Raw genomic sequence first — 20,001 nt, forward strand, 5'->3', positions numbered from 1 at the left:
TGTTAATTAAAAAATAAATATTTCAAGTAAAACAATCGCCGTTTGCAGTAGGTAGGTTTCGAACCTACGCTGCCATGGAGAATCTGATTTCTAGTCAGACGCCTTAACCGACAGAACAAGGCTAAATCTGTTTGAAAGTCGAACTATTTCTGGTGATGTGCCATGCGTTGAAATATAAGTCGATTATATTTTTATAAATTTATGGACTCAATCCTTATATTTGAGAAAAATTTCTGGGCCGAGCTGTTAATTAAAAAATAAATATTTCAAGTAAAACAATGGCCGTTTGCAGTAGGTAGGTATCGAACCTACGCTGCCATGGAGAATCTGATTTCTAGTCAGACGCTTTAACCGACAGACCAAGGCTAAATCTGTTTGAAAGTCGAACTATTTCTGGTAATGTGCCATGAATTGAAATATAAGTCCAGTATATTTTTATAAATTTATGTACTCAATCCCCACATTTGAGAAAAATTTCTGAGCTGACCTGTTAATTAAAAAATATATATTTCAAGCAAAACAATGGCCGTTTGCAGTAGGTAGGTTTCGAACCTACGCTGCCATAGAGAATCTGATTTCTAGTCAGACACCTTAACCGACAGACCAGGGCTAAATCTGTTTGAAAGTAGGACTATTTCTGGTGATGTGCCATTTGAAATATAAGGGCATATGTATGCATATTGTTTTAAATTTATGCACTCAATCCCCATAATTGACAAAATTTTCTGGGCTGAGCTGCTAATTACAAAAATTATATTTCAAGCAAAATAATGGCCGTTTGCAGTTGGTAGGTTTCGAACCTACGCTGCCATGGAGAATCTGATTTTTAGTCAGACGCCTTAACCGACAGACCAAGGCTAAATCTGTTTGAAAGTCGAACTATTTCTGGTGATGTTCCATGCGTTGAAATATAAGTCCATTATATTTTTATAAATTTACGTATTCAATCCCCATATTTGAGAAAAATTTCTTGGCTGAGCTGTTAATTAAAAAATATATATTTCAAGCAAAACAATGGCCGTTTGCAGTAGGTAGGTTTCGAACCTACGCTGCCATAGTGAATCTGATTTCTAGTCAGACGCCTTAACCGACAGACCAAGGCTAAATCTGTTTGAAAGTCGGACTATTTCTGTTGTTGTGCCATGCGTTGAAATATAAGGCCATTATATTTTTATAAATTTATGTACTCAATCCCCACATTTGAGAAAAATTTCTGAGCTGACCTGTTAATTAAAAAATATATATTTCAAGCAAAACAATGGCCGTTTGCAGTAGGTAGGTTTCGAACCTACGCTGCCATAGAGAATCTGATTTCTAGTCAGACGCCTTAACCGACAGACCAGGGCTAAATCTGTTTGAAAGTAGGACTATTTCTGGTGATGTGCCATTTGAAATATAAGGGCATATGTATGCATATTGTTTTAAATTTATGCACTCAATCCCCATAATTGACAAAATTTTCTGGGCTGAGCTGCTAATTACAAAAATTATATTTCAAGCAAAATAATGGCCGTTTGCGGTTGGTAGGTTTCGAACCTACGCTGCCATGGAGAATCTGATTTTTAGTCAGACGCCTTAACCGACAGACCAAGGCTAAATCTGTTTGAAAGTCGAACTATTTCTGGTGATGTTAAATGCGTTGAAATATAAGTCCATTATATTTTTATAAATTTACGTATTCAATCCCCATATTTGAGAAAAATTTCTGGGCTGAGCTGTTAATTAAAAAATATATATTTCAAGCAAAACAATGGCCGTTTGCAGTAGGTAGGTTTCGAACCTACGCTGCCATAGTGAATCTGATTTCTAGTCAGACGCCTTAACCGACAGACCAAGGCTAAATCTGTTTGAAAGTCGGACTATTTCTGTTGTTGTGCCATGCGTTGAAATATAAGGCCATTATATTTTTATAAATTTATGTATTCAATCCCCATATTTGAGAAAATTTTCTGGGCTGAGCTATTAATTAAAAAATATATATTTCAAGCAAAACAATGGCTGTTTGCAGTAGGTAGGTTTCGAACCTACGCTGCCATAGAGAATCTGATTTCTAGTCAGACGCCTTAACCGACAGACCAGTGCTAAATCTGTTTGAAAGTAGGATTATTTCTGGTGATGTGCTATTTGAAATATAAGGGCATATGTATGCATATTGTTTTAAATTTATGCACTCAATCCCCATAATTGACAAAATTTTCTGGGCGGAGCTGCTAATTACAAAAATTATATTTCAAGCAAAACAAATGGTCGTTTACAGTAGGTAGGTTTCGAACCTACGCTGCCATGGAGAATCTGATTTCTAGTCAGACGCCTTAACCGACAGACCAAGGCTAAATCTGTTTGAAAGTCGAACTATTTCTGGTGATGTGCCATGCGTTGAAATATAAGTCCATTATATTTTTATAAATTTATGTATTCAATCCCCTTATTTGAGAAAAATTTCTGGGCTGAGCTGTTAATTAAAAAATATATATTTCAAGCAAAACAATGGCCGTTTGCAGTAGGTAGGTTTCGAACCTACGCTGCCATAGAGAATCTGATTTCTATTCAGACGCCTTAACCGACAGACCAGGGCTAAATCTGTTTGAAAGTAGGACTATTTCTGGTGATGTGCCATTTGAAATATAAGGGCATATGTATGCATATTGTTTTAAATTTATGCACTCAATCCCCATAATTGACAAAATGTTCTGGGCTGAGCTGCTAATTACAAAAATTATATTTCAAGCAAAACAAATGTTCATTTGCAGTAGGTAGGTTTCGAACCTATGCTGATAGAGAATCTGATTTCTAGTCAGACGCCCTAACCGTCAGACCAAGGCTAAATCTGTTTGAAAGTCGAACTATTTCTGGTGATGTGCTATGCGTTGAAATATAAGTCCATTATATTTTTATAAATTTATGGACTCAATCCTTATATTTGAGAAAAATTTCTTGGCTCAGCTGTTAACTAAAAAATAAATATTTCAAGTAAAACAATGGCCGTTTGCAGTAGGTAGGTATCGAACCTACGCTGCCATGGAGAATCTGATTTCTAGTCAGACGCTTTAACCGACAGACCAAGGCTAAATCTGTTTGAAAGTCGAACTATTTCTGGTGATGTGCCTTGCGTTGAAATATAAGGCCATTATATTTTTATAAATTTATGTACTCAATCCCCATATTTGAGAAAAATTTCTGGGCTGAGCTGTTAATTAAAAAATATATATTTCAAGCAAAACAATGGCCGTTTGCAGTAGGTAGGTTTCGAACCTACGCTGCCATAGAGAATCTGATTTCTATTCAGACGCCTTAACCGACAGACCAGGGCTAAATCTGTTTGAAAGTAGGACTATTTCTGGTGATGTGCCATTTGAAATATAAGGGCATATGTATGCATATTGTTTTAAATTTATGCACTCAATCCCCATAATTGACAAAATGTTCTGGGCTGAGCTGCTAATTACAAAAATTATATTTCAAGCAAAACAAATGTTCATTTGCAGTAGGTAGGTTTCGAACCTATGCTGATAGAGAATCTGATTTCTAGTCAGACGCCCTAACCGTCAGACCAAGGCTAAATCTGTTTGAAAGTCGAACTATTTCTGGTGATGTGCTATGCGTTGAAATATAAGTCCATTATATTTTTATAAATTTATGGACTCAATCCTTATATTTGAGAAAAATTTCTTGGCTCAGCTGTTAACTAAAAAATAAATATTTCAAGCAAAACAATGGCCGCTTGCAGTAGGTAGGTATCGAAACTACGCTGCCATAGAGAATCTGGTTTCTAGTCAGACGCCTTAACCGACAGACCAAGGCTAAATCTGTTTGAAAGTCGAAATATTTCTGGTATATAAAACCATTATATTTTTATAAATTTTTGCACTCAACCTCATATTTGAGAAAAATTTCTGAGCTGAGCTGTTAATTAAAAAATAAATATTTCAAGTAAAACAATGGCCGTTTGCAGTAGGTAACCGACAGACCAAGGATAAATCTGTTTGAAAGTCGAACTATTTCTGGTGATGTGCCTTGCGTTGAAATAAAAGGCCATTATATTTTTATAAATTTATGTACGCAATACCTATATCTGAGAAAAATTTCTGGGCTGAGTGTTAATTAAAAAATATATGTTTCAAGCAAAACAATGGCCGTTTGCAGTAGGTAGGTTACGAAACTACGCTGCCATGGAGAATCTGATTTCTGGTCAGACGCCCTTATCGACAGACCAGGGCTAAATCTGTTTGAAAGTCGAACTATTTCTGGTGATGTGCCAGGCGTTGAAATATAAGTCCATTCTATTTTTATAAATTTATGTACTCAATACCCATATTTGGGAAAAATTTCTATGCTGAGCTGTTAATTAAAAAATATGCATTTCAAGCAAAACAATGGCCGTTTGCAGTAGGTAGGTTTCGAACCTACGCTGCCATGGAGAATCTGATTTCTAGTCAGACGCCTTAACCGACAGACCAAGGCTAAATCTGTTTGAAAGTGGAACTATTTCTGGTGATATGCCATTTGGAATATAAGAGCATTATATTGTTTTAAATGTATGCACTCAATCCCCATATTCGACAAAATTTTCTGGACTGGGCTGCTAATTACAAAAATTATATTTCAAGCAAAACAAATGGTCGTTTGCACTAGGTAAGTTTCGAACCTACGCTGCCATGGAGAATCTGATTTCTAGTCAGACACTTTAACCGACAGACCAAGGCTAAATCTGTTTGAAAGTCGAACTATTTCTGGTGATGTGCCTTGCGTTGAAATATAAGGCCATTATATTTTTATAAATTTATATACTCATTCCCCATATTTGAGAAAAATTTCTGGGCTGAGCTGTTAATTAAAAAATATATATTTCAAGCAAAACAATGGCCGTTTGCAGTAGGTAGGTTTCGAACCTACGCTGAAATAGAGAATCTGGTTTCTAGTCAGAGGCCTTAACCTACAGACCAAGGCTAAATCTGTTTGAAAGTAGAAATATTTCTGGTATATAAAACCATTATATTTTTATAAATTTATGCACTCAACCCCATATTTGAGAAAAATTTCTGAGCTGAGCTGTTAATTAAAAAATATATATTTTATGCAAAACAATGGCCGTTTGCAGGAGGTAGGTTTCGAACTTACGATGCCATAGAGAATCTGATTTCTAGTCAGACTCCTTAACCGACAGACCAAGGCTTAATCTGTTTGAAAGTCGAACTTTTTCTGGTGATGTGCCATGCGTTGAAATATAAGTCAATTATATTTTTATAAATTTATGTACTCAATCCCAATATTTGAAAAAAATTTCTGGGCTGAGCTGTTAATTAAAAAATATATGTTTCAAGCAAAACAATGGCCGTTTGCAGTAGGTAGGTTTCGAACCTACGCTGCCATGAAGAATCTGATTTCTAGTCAGACTCCTTAACCGACAGACCAAGGCTAAATCTGTTTGAAAGTCGAACTATTTCTGGTGATGTGCCATTTGAAAGATAAGGGCATTATATTGTTATAAATTGATTCACTCAATCCCCATAATTGACAAAATTTTCTTCTCTGACCTGCTAATTACAAAAATTATATTTCAAGCAAAACAATGGTCATTTGCAGCAGATAGGTTTCGAACCTACGCTGCCATCGAGAATCTGATGTCAGACGCCTTAACCGACAGACCAGGGCTAAATCTGTTTGAAAGTAGGACTATTTCTGGTGATGTGCCATTTGAAATATAAGGGCATATGTATGCATATTGTTTTAAATTTATGCACTCAATTCCCATAATTGACAAAATTTTCTGGGCTGAGCTGCTAATTACAAAAATTATATTTCAAGCAAAACAAATGTTCGTTTGCAGTAGGTAGGTTTCGAACCTATGCTGATAGAGAATCTGATTTCTAGTCAGAAGCCTTAACCGACAGACCAAGGCTAAATCTGTTTGAAAGTCGAACTATTTCTGGTGATGTGCCATGCGTTGAAATATAAGGCCATTATATTTTTATAAATTTATGTAGTCAATCCCCACATTTGAGAAAAATTTCTGGGCTGACCTGTTAATTAAAAAATATATATTTCAAGCAAAACAATGGCCGTTTGCAGTAGGTAGGTTTCGAACCTACGCTGCCATAGAGAATCTGATTTCTAGTCAGACGCCTTAACCGACAGACCAGGGCTAAATCTGTTTGAAAGTAGGACTAATTCTGGTGATGTGCCATTTGAAATATAAGGGCATATGTATGCATATTGTTTTAAATTTATGCACTCAATCCCCATAATTGACAAAATTTTCTGGGCTAAGCTGCTAATTAAAAAAATTATATTTCAAGCAAAACAAATGTTCGTTTGCAGTAGGTAGGTTTCGAACCTATGCTGATAGAGAATCTGATTTCTAGTCAGACGCCTTAACCGACAGACCAAGGCTAAATCTGTTTGAAAGTCGAACTATTTCTGGTGATGTGCCATGCGTTGAAATATAAGGCCATTATATTTTTATAAATTTATATACTCAATCCCCATATCTGAGAAAAATTTCTGGGCTGAGCTGTTAATTAAAAAATATATATTTCAAGCAAAACAATGGCCGCTTGCAGTAGTTAGGTTTCGAACCTACGCTGCCATGGAGAATCTGATTTCTAGTCAGACGCCTTAACCGACAGACCAAGGCTAAATCTGTTTGAAAGTCGAACTATTTCTGGTGATGTGCCATTTGAAATATAAGGGCATATGTATGCATATTGTTTTAAATTTATGCACTCAATCCCCATAATTGACAAAATTTTCTGGGCTAAGCTGCTAATTACAAAAATTATATTTCAAGCAAAACAAATGTTCGTTTGCAGTAGGTAGGTTTCGAACCTATGCTGATAGAGAATCTGATTTTTAGCCAGACGCCTTCACCGACAGACCAGGGCTTAATCTGTTTGAAAGTAGCACTATATCTCGTGATGTGCCATTTGAAATATAGGGGCATTGTATTATTTTAAATTTATGAACTCAATCCCCATAATAGACAAAATTTTCTGGGATAAGCTGCTATTTACGAAAATTATGTTTCAAGCAAAACAATATTCGTTTGCAGTAGGTAGGTTTCGAAACTATGCTGATAGAGAATCTGATTTCTAGTCAGACGCCCTAACCGTCAGACCAGTGCTAAATCTGTTTGAAAGTGGGATTATTTCTGGTGATGTGAGATTTGAAATATAAGGGCATATGTATGCATATTGTTTTAATTTTATGCACTCAATCCCCATAATTGACAAAATTTTCTGGGCTGAGCTGCTAATTACAAAAATTATATTTCAAGCAAAACAAATGTTCGTTTGCAGTAGGTAGGTTTCGAACCTATGCTGATAGAGAATCTGAATTCTAGTCAGACGCCTTAACCGACAGACCAAGGCTAAATCTGTTTGAAAGTCGAACTATTTCTGGTGATGTGCCATGCGCTGAAATATAAGGCCCTTATATTTTTATAAATTTATGTAGTCAATCCCCACATTTGAGAAAAATTTCTGGGCTGACCTGTTAATTAAAAAATATATATTTCATGCAACACAATTGCCGTTTGCAGTAGGTAGGTTTCGAACCTACGCTGCCATTGAGAATCTGATTTCTAGTCAGACGCCTTAACCGACAGACCAAGGCTAAATCTGTTTGAAAGTCGAACTATTTCTGGTGATGTGCCATGCGTTGAAATATAAGTCCATTATATTTTTATAAATTTACGTACTCAATCCCCATATTTGAGAAAAATTTCTGGGCTGAGCTGTTAATTAAAAAATATATATTTCATGCAAAACAATTGCCGTTTGCAGTAGGTAGGTTTCGAACCTACGCTGCCATAGAGAATCTGATTTCTAGTCAGACGCCTTAACCGACAGACCAAGGCTAAATCTGTTTGAAAGTCGAACTATTTCTGGTGATGTGCCATTTGAAATATAAGGGCATATGTATGCATATTGTTTTAAATTTATGCACTCAATCCCCATAATTGACAAAATTTTCTGGGCTGAGCTGCTAATTACAAAAATTATATTTCAAGCAATATAATGGCCGTTTGCAGTAGGTAGGTTTCGAACCTACGCTGCCATGGAGAATCTGATTTCTAGTCAGACGCCTTAACCGACAGACCAAGGCTAAATCTGTTTGAAAGTCGAACTATTTCTGGTGATGTGCCATGCGTTGAAATATAAGTCCATTATATTTTTATAAATTTATGGACTCAATCCTTATATTTGAGAAAAATTTCTGAGCTGAGCTGTTAATTAAAAAATATATATTTCAAGCAAAGCAATGGCCGTTTGCAGTAGGTAGGTATCGAACCTACGCTGCCATGGAGAATCTGATTTCTAGTCAGACGCCTTAACCGACAGATCAAAGCTAAATTTGTTTGAAAGTCGAACTATTTTTGGTGATGTGCCATGCGTTGAAATATAAGGCCATTATATTTTTATAAATTTATGTATTCAATCCCCATATTTGAGAAAAATTTCTGGGCTGAGCTGTTAATTAAACAATATATATTTCAAACAAAACAATGGCCGTTTGCAGTAGGTAGGTTTCGAAACTACGCTGCCATAGGGAATCTGATTTCTAGTCAGACGCTTTAACCGACAGACCAAGGCTAAATTTGTTTGAAAGTCGAACTATTTCTGGTGATGTGCCATGCGTTGAAATATAAGTCCATTATATTTTTATAAATTTACGTACTCAATCCCCATATTTGAGAAAAATTTCTGGGCTGAGCTGTTAATTAAAAAATATATATTTCATGCAAAACAATTGCCGTTTGCAGTAGGTAGGTTTCGAACCTACGCTGCCATAGAGAATCTGATTTCTAGTCAGACGCCTTAACCGACAGACCAGGGCTAAATCTGTTTGAAAGTAGGACTATTTCTGGTGATGTGCCATTTGAAATATAAGGGCATATGTATGCATATTGTTTTAAATTTATGCACTCAATCCCCATAATTGACAAAATTTTCTGGGCTGAGCTGCTAATTACAAAAATTATATTTCAAGCAAAACAAATGTTCGTTTGCAGTAGGTAGGTTTCGAACCTATGCTGATAGAGAATCTGATTTCTAGTCAGAAGCCTTAACCGACAGACCAAGGCTAAATCTGTTTGAAAGTCGAACTATTTCTGGTGATGTGCCATGCGTTGAAATATAAGGCCATTATATTTTTATAAATTTATGTAGTCAATCCCCACATTTGAGAAAAATTTCTGGGCTGACCTGTTAATTAAAAAATATATATTTCAAGCAAAACAATGGCCGTTTGCAGTAGGTAGGTTTCGAACCTACGCTGCCATAGAGAATCTGATTTCTAGTCAGACGCCTTAACCGACAGACCAGGGCTAAATCTGTTTGAAAGTAGGACTATTTCTGGTGATGTGCCATTTGAAATATAAGGGCATATGTATGCATATTGTTTTAAATTTATGCACTCAATCCCCATAATTGACAAAATTTTCTGGGCTGAGCTGCTAATTACAAAAATTATATTTCAAGCAAAACAAATGTTCGTTTGCAGTAGGTAGGTTTCGAACCTATGCTGATAGAGATTCTGATTTCTAGTCAGAAGCCTTAACCGACAGACCAAGGCTAAATCTGTTTGAAAGTAGGACTATTTCTGGTGATGTGCCATTTGAAATATAAGGGCATATGTATGCATATTGTTTTAAATTTATGCACTCAATCCCCATAATTGACAAAATTTTCTGGGCTGAGCTGCTAATTACAAAAATTATATTTCAAGCAAAACAAATGTTCGTTTGCAGTAGGTAGGTTTCGAACCTATGCTGATAGAGAATCTGATTTCTAGTCAGAAGCCTTAACCGACAGACCAAGGCTAAATCTGTTTGAAAGTCGAACTATTTCTGGTGATGTGCCATGCGTTGAAATATAAGTCCATTATATTTTTATAAATTTATGTACTCAATCTCAATATTTGAGAAAAATTTCTGGGCTGGGCTGTTAATTAAAAAATATATATTTCAAGCAAAACAATGGCCGTTTGCAGTAGGTAGGTTTCGAACCTACTCTGCCATAGAGAATCTGATTTCTAGTCAGATGCCTTAACCGACAGACTAATGCTAAATCTGTATGAAAGTCGAACCATTTCTGGTGATGTGGCCTGCGTTGAAATATAAGGCCATTATATTTTTATAAATTTATATACTCAATCCCCATATCTGAGAAAAATTTCTGGGCTGAGCTGTTAATTAAAAAATATATATTTCAAGCAAAACAATGGCCGCTTGCAGTAGGTAGGTTTCGAACCTACGCTGCCATGGAGAATCTGATTTTTAGCCAGACGCCTTCACCGACAGACCAGGGCTTAATCTGTTTGAAAGTAGCACTATATCTCGTGATGTGCCATTTGAAATATAGGGGCATTGTATTATTTTAAATTTATGAACTCAATCCCCATAATAGACAAAATTTTCTCGGATAAGCTGCTATTTACGAAAATTATGTTTCAAGCAAAACAATATTCGTTTGCAGTAGGTAGGTTTCGAAACTATGCTGATAGAGAATCTGATTTCTAGTCAGACGCCCTAACCGTCAGACCAGTGCTAAATCTGTTTGAAAGTGGGATTATTTCTGGTGATGTGAGATTTGAAATATAAGGGCATATGTATGCATATTGTTTTAATTTTATGCACTCAATCCCCATAATTGACAAAATTTTCTGGGCTGAGCTGCTAATTACAAAAATTATATTTCAAGCAAAACAAATGTTCGTTTGCAGTAGGTAGGTTTCGAACCTATGCTGATAGAGAATCTGAATTCTAGTCAGACGCCTTAACCGACAGACCAAGGCTAAATCTGTTTGAAAGTCGAACTATTTCTGGTGATGTGCCATGCGCTGAAATATAAGGCCCTTATATTTTTATAAATTTATGTAGTCAATCCCCACATTTGAGAAAAATTTCTGGGCTGACCTGTTAATTAAAAAATATATATTTCATGCAAAACAATTGCCGTTTGCAGTAGGTAGGTTTCGAACCTACGCTGCCATAGAGAATCTGATTTCTAGTCAGACGCCTTAACCGACAGACCAAGGCTAAATCTGTTTGAAAGTCGAACTATTTCTGGTGATGTGCCATGCGTTGAAATATAAGTCCATTATATTTTTATAAATTTACGTACTCAATCCCCATATTTGAGAAAAATTTCTGGGCTGAGCTGTTAATTAAAAAATATATATTTCATGCAAAACAATTGCCGTTTGCAGTAGGTAGGTTTCGAACCTACGCTGCCATAGAGAATCTGATTTCTAGTCAGACGCCTTAACCGACAGACCAAGGCTAAATCTGTTTGAAAGTCGAACTATTTCTGGTGATGTGCCATTTGAAATATAAGGGCATATGTATGCATATTGTTTTAAATTTATGCACTCAATCCCCATAATTGACAAAATTTTCTGGGCTGAGCTGCTAATTACAAAAATTATATTTCAAGCAATATAATGGCCGTTTGCAGTAGGTAGGTTTCGAACCTACGCTGCCATGGAGAATCTGATTTCTAGTCAGACGCCTTAACCGACAGACCAAGGCTAAATCTGTTTGAAAGTCGAACTATTTCTGGTGATGTGCCATGCGTTGAAATATAAGTCCATTATATTTTTATAAATTTATGGACTCAATCCTTATATTTGAGAAAAATTTCTGAGCTGAGCTGTTAATTAAAAAATATATATTTCAAGCAAAGCAATGGCCGTTTGCAGTAGGTAGGTATCGAACCTACGCTGCCATGGAGAATCTGATTTCTAGTCAGACGCCTTAACCGACAGATCAAAGCTAAATTTGTTTGAAAGTCGAACTATTTTTGGTGATGTGCCATGCGTTGAAATATAAGGCCATTATATTTTTATAAATTTATGTATTCAATCCCCATATTTGAGAAAAATTTCTGGGCTGAGCTGTTAATTAAACAATATATATTTCAAACAAAACAATGGCCGTTTGCAGTAGGTAGGTTTCGAAACTACGCTGCCATAGGGAATCTGATTTCTAGTCAGACGCTTTAACCGACAGACCAAGGCTAAATTTGTTTGAAAGTCGAACTATTTCTGGTGATGTGCCATGCGTTGAAATATAAGTCCATTATATTTTTATAAATTTACGTACTCAATCCCCATATTTGAGAAAAATTTCTGGGCTGAGCTGTTAATTAAAAAATATATATTTCATGCAAAACAATTGCCGTTTGCAGTAGGTAGGTTTCGAACCTACGCTGCCATAGAGAATCTGATTTCTAGTCAGACGCCTTAACCGACAGACCAGGGCTAAATCTGTTTGAAAGTAGGACTATTTCTGGTGATGTGCCATTTGAAATATAAGGGCATATGTATGCATATTGTTTTAAATTTATGCACTCAATCCCCATAATTGACAAAATTTTCTGGGCTGAGCTGCTAATTACAAAAATTATATTTCAAGCAAAACAAATGTTCGTTTGCAGTAGGTAGGTTTCGAACCTATGCTGATAGAGAATCTGATTTCTAGTCAGAAGCCTTAACCGACAGACCAAGGCTAAATCTGTTTGAAAGTCGAACTATTTCTGGTGATGTGCCATGCGTTGAAATATAAGGCCATTATATTTTTATAAATTTATGTAGTCAATCCCCACATTTGAGAAAAATTTCTGGGCTGACCTGTTAATTAAAAAATATATATTTCAAGCAAAACAATGGCCGTTTGCAGTAGGTAGGTTTCGAACCTACGCTGCCATAGAGAATCTGATTTCTAGTCAGACGCCTTAACCGACAGACCAGGGCTAAATCTGTTTGAAAGTAGGACTATTTCTGGTGATGTGCCATTTGAAATATAAGGGCATATGTATGCATATTGTTTTAAATTTATGCACTCAATCCCCATAATTGACAAAATTTTCTGGGCTGAGCTGCTAATTACAAAAATTATATTTCAAGCAAAACAAATGTTCGTTTGCAGTAGGTAGGTTTCGAACCTATGCTGATAGAGATTCTGATTTCTAGTCAGAAGCCTTAACCGACAGACCAAGGCTAAATCTGTTTGAAAGTAGGACTATTTCTGGTGATGTGCCATTTGAAATATAAGGGCATATGTATGCATATTGTTTTAAATTTATGCACTCAATCCCCATAAATGACAAAATTTTCTGGGCTGAGCTGCTAATTACAAAAATTATATTTCAAGCAAAACAAATGTTCGTTTGCAGTAGGTAGGTTTCGAACCTATGCTGATAGAGAATCTGATTTCTAGTCAGAAGCCTTAACCGACAGACCAAGGCTAAATCTGTTTGAAAGTCGAACTATTTCTGGTGATGTGCCATGCGTTGAAATATAAGGCCATTATATTTTTATAAATTTATGTAGTCAATCCCCACATTTGAGAAAAATTTCTGGGCTGACCTGTTAATTAAAAAATATATATTTCAAGCAAAACAATGGCCGTTTGCAGTAGGTAGGTTTCGAACCTACGCTGCCATAGAGAATCTGATTTCTAGTCAGACGCCTTAACCGACAGACCAGGGCTAAATCTGTTTGAAAGTAGGACTATTTCTGGTGATGTGCCATTTGAAATATAAGGGCATATGTATGCATATTGTTTTAAATTTATGCACTCAATCCCCATAATTGACAAAATTTTCTGGGCTGAGCTGCTAATTACAAAAATTATATTTCAAGCAAAACAAATGTTCGTTTGCAGTAGGTAGGTTTCGAACCTATGCTGATAGAGATTCTGATTTCTAGTCAGAAGCCTTAACCGACAGACCAAGGCTAAATCTGTTTGAAAGTCGAACTATTTCTGGTGATGTGCCATGCGTTGAAGTATAAGGCCATTATATTTTTATAAATTTATGTAGTCAATCCCCACATTTGAGAAAAATTTCTGGGCTGACCTGTTAATTAAAAAATATATATTTCAAGCAAAACAATGGCCGTTTGCAGTAGGTAGGTTTCGAACCTACGCTGCCATAGAGAATCTGATTTCTAGTCAGACGCCTTAACCGACAGACCAGGGCTAAATCTGTTTGAAAGTAGGACTATTTCTGGTGATGTGCCATTTGAAATATAAGGGCATATGTATGCATATTGTTTTAAATTTATGCACTCAATCCCCATAATTGACAAAATTTTCTGGGCTAAGCTGCTAATTACAAAAATTATATTTCAAGCAAAACAAATGTTCGTTTGCAGTAGGTAGGTTTCGAACCTATGCTGATAGAGAATCTGATTTCTAGTCAGACGCCTTAACCGACAGACCAAGGCTAAATCTGTTTGAAAGTCGAACTATTTCTGGTGATGTGCCATGCGTTGAAATATAAGTCCATTATATTTTTATAAATTTACGTAATCAATCCCCATATTTGAGAAAAATTTCTGGGCTGTGCTGTTAATTAAAAAATATATATTTCAAGCAAAATAATGACCGTTTGCAGTAGGTAGGTTTCGAACCTACGCTGCCATGGAGAATCTGATTTCTAGTCAGACGCCTTAACCGAGAGACCAAGGCTAAATCTGTTTGAAAGTCGAACTATTTCTGGTAATGTGCCATGCGTTGAAATATAAGTCCATTACATTTTTATAAATTTATGTACTCAATCCCCATATTTGAGAAAAAGTTCTGAGCTGAGCTGTTAATTAAAAAATATATATTTCACGCAAAACAATGGCCGTTTGCAGTAGGTAGGTTTCGAAACTACGCTGCCATAGGGAATCTGATTTCTAGTCAGACGCTTTAACCGACAGACCAAGGCTAAATTTGTTTGAAAGTCGAACTATTTCTGGTGATGTGCCATGCGTTGAAATATAAGTCCATTATATTTTTATAAATTTACGTACTCAATCCCCATATTTGAGAAAAATTTCTGGGCTGAGCTGTTAATTAAAAAATATATATTTCAAGCAAAATAATGACCGTTTGCAGTAGGTAGGTTTCGAACCTACGCTGCCATGGAGAATCTGATTTCTAGTCAGACGCCTTAACCGAGAGACCAAGGCTAAATCTGTTTGAAAGTCGAACTATTTCTGGTAATGTGCCATGCGTTGAAATATAAGTCCATTATATTTTTATAAATTTATGTACTCAATCCCCATATTTGAGAAAAAGTTCTGAGCTGAGCTGTTAATTAAAAAATATATATTTCACGCAAAACAATGGCCGTTTGCAGTAGGTAGGTTTCGAACCTACGCTGCCATAGAGAATCTGATTTCTAGTCAGACGCCTTAACCGACAGACCAAGGCTAAATCTGTTTGAAAGTCGAACTATTTCTGGTGATGTGCCATTTGAAATATAAGGGCATATGTATGCATATTGTTTTAAATTTATGCACTCAATCCCCATAATTGACAAAATTTTCTGGGCTGAGCTGCTAATTACAAAAATTATATTTCAAGCAATATAATGGCCGTTTGCAGTAGGTAGGTTTCGAACCTACGCTGCCATGGAGAATCTGATTTCTAGTCAGACGCCTTAACCGACAGACCAAGGCTAAATCTGTTTGAAAGTCGAACTATTTCTGGTGATGTGCCATGCGTTGAAATATAAGTCCATTATATTTTTATAAATTTATGGACTCAATCCTTATATTTGAGAAAAATTTCTGAGCTGAGCTGTTAATTAAAAAATATATATTTCAAGCAAAGCAATGGCCGTTTGCAGTAGGTAGGTATCGAACCTACGCTGCCATGGAGAATCTGATTTCTAGTCAGACGCCTTAACCGACAGATCAAAGCTAAATTTGTTTGAAAGTCGAACTATTTTTGGTGATGTGCCATGCGTTGAAATATAAGGCCATTATATTTTTATAAATTTATGTATTCAATCCCCATATTTGAGAAAAATTTCTGGGCTGAGCTGTTAATTAAACAATATATATTTCAAGCAAAACAATGGCCGTTTGCAGTAGGTAGGTTTCGAAACTACGCTGCCATAGGGAATCTGATTTCTAGTCAGACGCTTTAACCGACAGACCAAGGCTAAATTTGTTTGAAAGTCGAACTATTTCTGGTGATGTGCCATGCGTTGAAATATAAGTCCATTATATTTTTATAAATTTACGTACTCAATCCCCATATTTGAGAAAAATTTCTGGGCTGAGCTGTTAATTAAAAAATATATATTTCATGCAAAACAATTGCCGTTTGCAGTAGGTAGGTTTCGAACCTACGCTGCCATAGAGAATCTGATTTCTAGTCAGACGCCTTAACCGACAGACCAGGGCTAAATCTGTTTGAAAGTAGGACTATTTCTGGTGATGTGCCATTTGAAATATAAGGGCATATGTATGCATATTGTTTTAAATTTATGCACTCAATCCCCATAATTGACAAAATTTTCTGGGCTGAGCTGCTAATTACAAAAATTATATTTCAAGCAAAACAAATGTTCGTTTGCAGTAGGTAGGTTTCGAACCTATGCTGATAGAGAATCTGATTTCTAGTCAGAAGCCTTAACCGACAGACCAAGGCTAAATCTGTTTGAAAGTCGAACTATTTCTGGTGATGTGCCATGCGTTGAAATATAAGGCCATTATATTTTTATAAATTTATGTAGTCAATCCCCACATTTGAGAAAAATTTCTGGGCTGACCTGTTAATTAAAAAATATATATTTCAAGCAAAACAATGGCCGTCTGCAGTAGGTAGGTTTCGAACCTACGCTGCCATAGAGAATCTGATTTCTAGTCAGACGCCTTAACCGACAGACCAGGGCTAAATCTGTTTGAAAGTAGGACTATTTCTGGTGATGTGCCATTTGAAATATAAGGGCATATGTATGCATATTGTTTTAAATTTATGCACTCAATCCCCATAATTGACAAAATTTTCTGGGCTGAGCTGCTAATTACAAAAATTATATTTCAAGCAAAACAAATGTTCGTTTGCAGTAGGTAGGTTTCGAACCTATGCTGATAGAGATTCTGATTTCTAGTCAGAAGCCTTAACCGACAGACCAAGGCTAAATCTGTTTGAAAGTCGAACTATTTCTGGTGATGTGCCATGCGTTGAAATATAAGGCCATTATATTTTTATAAATTTATGTAGTCAATCCCCACATTTGAGAAAAATTTCTGGGCTGACCTGTTAATTAAAAAATATATATTTCAAGCAAAACAATGGCCGTTTGCAGTAGGTAGGTTTCGAACCTACGCTGCCATAGAGAATCTGATTTCTAGTCAGACGCCTTAACCGACAGACCAGGGCTAAATCTGTTTGAAAGTAGGACTATTTCTGGTGATGTGCCATTTGAAATATAAGGGCATATGAATGCATATTGTTTTAAATTTATGCACTCAATCCCCATAATTGACAAAATTTTCTGGGCTGAGCTGCTAATTACAAAAATTATATTTCAAGCAAAACAAATGTTCGTTTGCAGTAGGTAGGTTTCGAACCTATGCTGATAGAGATTCTGATTTCTAGTCAGAAGCCTTAACCGACAGACCAAGGCTAAATCTGTTTGAAAGTCGAACTATTTCTGGTGATGTGCCATGCGTTGAAATATAAGTCCATTATATTTTTATAAATTTACGTAATCAATCCCCATATTTGAGAAAAATTTCTGGGCTGAGCTGTTAATTAAAAAATATATATTTCAAGCAAAATAATGACCGTTTGCAGTAGGTAGGTTTCGAACCTACGCTGCCATGGAGAATCTGATTTCTAGTCAGACGCCTTAACCGAGAGACCAAGGCTAAATCTGTTTGAAAGTCGAACTATTTCTGGTAATGTGCCATGCGTTGAAATATAAGTCCATTATATTTTTATAAATTTATGTACTCAATCCCCATATTTGAGAAAAAGTTCTGAGCTGAGCTGTTAATTAAAAAATATATATTTCACGCAAAACAATGGCCGTTTGCAGTAGGTAGGTTTCGAAACTACGCTGCCATAGGGAATCTGATTTCTAGTCAGACGCTTTAACCGACAGACCAAGGCTAAATTTGTTTGAAAGTCGAACTATTTCTGGTGATGTGCCATGCGTTGAAATATAAGTCCATTATATTTTTATAAATTTACGTACTCAATCCCCATATTTGAGAAAAATTTCTGGGCTGAGCTGTTAATTAAAAAATATATATTTCAAGCAAAATAATGACCGTTTGCAGTAGGTAGGTTTCGAACCTACGCTGCCATGGAGAATCTGATTTCTAGTCAGACGCCTTAACCGAGAGACCAAGGCTAAATCTGTTTGAAAGTCGAACTATTTCTGGTAATGTGCCATGCGTTGAAATATAAGTCCATTATATTTTTATAAATTTATGTACTCAATCCCCATATTTGAGAAAAAGTTCTGAGCTGAGCTGTTAATTAAAAAATATATATTTCACGCAAAACAATGGCCGTTTGCAGTAGGTAGGTTTCGAACCTACGCTGCCATAGAGAATCTGATTTCTAGTCAGACGCCTTAACCGACAGACCAAGGCTAAATCTGTTTGAAAGTCGAACTATTTCTGGTGATGTGCCATTTGAAATATAAGGGCATATGTATGCATATTGTTTTAAATTTATGCACTCAATCCCCATAATTGACAAAATTTTCTGGGCTGAGCTGCTAATTACAAAAATTATATTTCAAGCAATATAATGGCCGTTTGCAGTAGGTAGGTTTCGAACCTACGCTGCCATGGAGAATCTGATTTCTAGTCAGACGCCTTAACCGACAGACCAAGGCTAAATCTGTTTGAAAGTCGAACTATTTCTGGTGATGTGCCATGCGTTGAAATATAAGTCCATTATATTTTTATAAATTTATGGACTCAATCCTTATATTTGAGAAAAATTTCTGAGCTGAGCTGTTAATTAAAAAATATATATTTCAAGCAAAGCAATGGCCGTTTGCAGTAGGTAGGTATCGAACCTACGCTGCCATGGAGAATCTGATTTCTAGTCAGACGCCTTAACCGACAGATCAAAGCTAAATTTGTTTGAAAGTCGAACTATTTTTGGTGATGTGCCATGCGTTGAAATATAAGGCCATTATATTTTTATAAATTTATGTAGCTGTTAATTAAACAATATATATTTCAAGCAAAACAATGGCCGTTTGCAGTAGGTAGGTTTCGAAACTACGCTGCCATGGAGAATCTGATTTCTAGTCAGACGCCTTAACCGACAGACCAAGGCTAAATTTGTTTGAAAGTCGAACTATTTCTGGTGATGTGCCATGCGTTGAAATATAAGTCCATTATATTTTTATAAATTTACGTACTCAATCCCCATATTTGAGAAAAATTTCTGGGCTGAGCTGTTAATTAAAAAATATATATTTCATGCAAAACAATTGCCGTTTGCAGTAGGTAGGTTTCGAACCTACGCTGCCATAGAGAATCTGATTTCTAGTCAGACGCCTTAACCGACAGACCAGGGCAAATCTGTTTGAAAGTAGGACTATTTCTGGTTTTGTGCCATTTGAAATATAAGGGCATATGTATGCATATTGTTTTAAATTTATGCACTCAATCCCCATAATTGACAAAATTTTCTGGGCTGAGCTGCTAATTACAAAAATTATATTTCAAGCAAAACAAATGTTCGTTTGCAGTAGGTAGGTTTCGAACCTATGCTGATAGAGAATCTGATTTCTAGTCAGAAGCCTTAACCGACAGACCAAGGCTAAATCTGTTTGAAAGTCGAACTATTTCTGGTGATGTGCCATGCGTTGAAATATAAGGCCATTATATTTTTATAAATTTATGTAGTCAATCCCCACATTTGAGAAAAATTTCTGGGCTGACCTGTTAATTAAAAAATATATATTTCAAGCAAAACAATGGCCGTTTGCAGTAGGTAGGTTTCGAACCTTCGCTGCCATAGAGAATCTGATTTCTAGTCAGACGCCTTAACCGACAGACCAGGGCTAAATCTGTTTGAAAGTAGGACTATTTCTGGTGATGTGCCATTTGAAATATAAGGGCATATGTATGCATATTGTTTTAAATTTATGCACTCAATCCCCATAATTGACAAAATTTTCTGGGCTGAGCTGCTAATTACAAAAATTATATTTCAAGCAAAACAAATGTTCGTTTGCAGTA

Source organism: Cylas formicarius, unplaced genomic scaffold (genome assembly GCF_029955315.1).
Source record: "Cylas formicarius isolate icCylForm1 unplaced genomic scaffold, icCylForm1.1 PGA_scaffold_16__1_contigs__length_5364039, whole genome shotgun sequence".
NCBI lineage: Eukaryota > Metazoa > Arthropoda > Insecta > Coleoptera > Brentidae > Cylas > Cylas formicarius.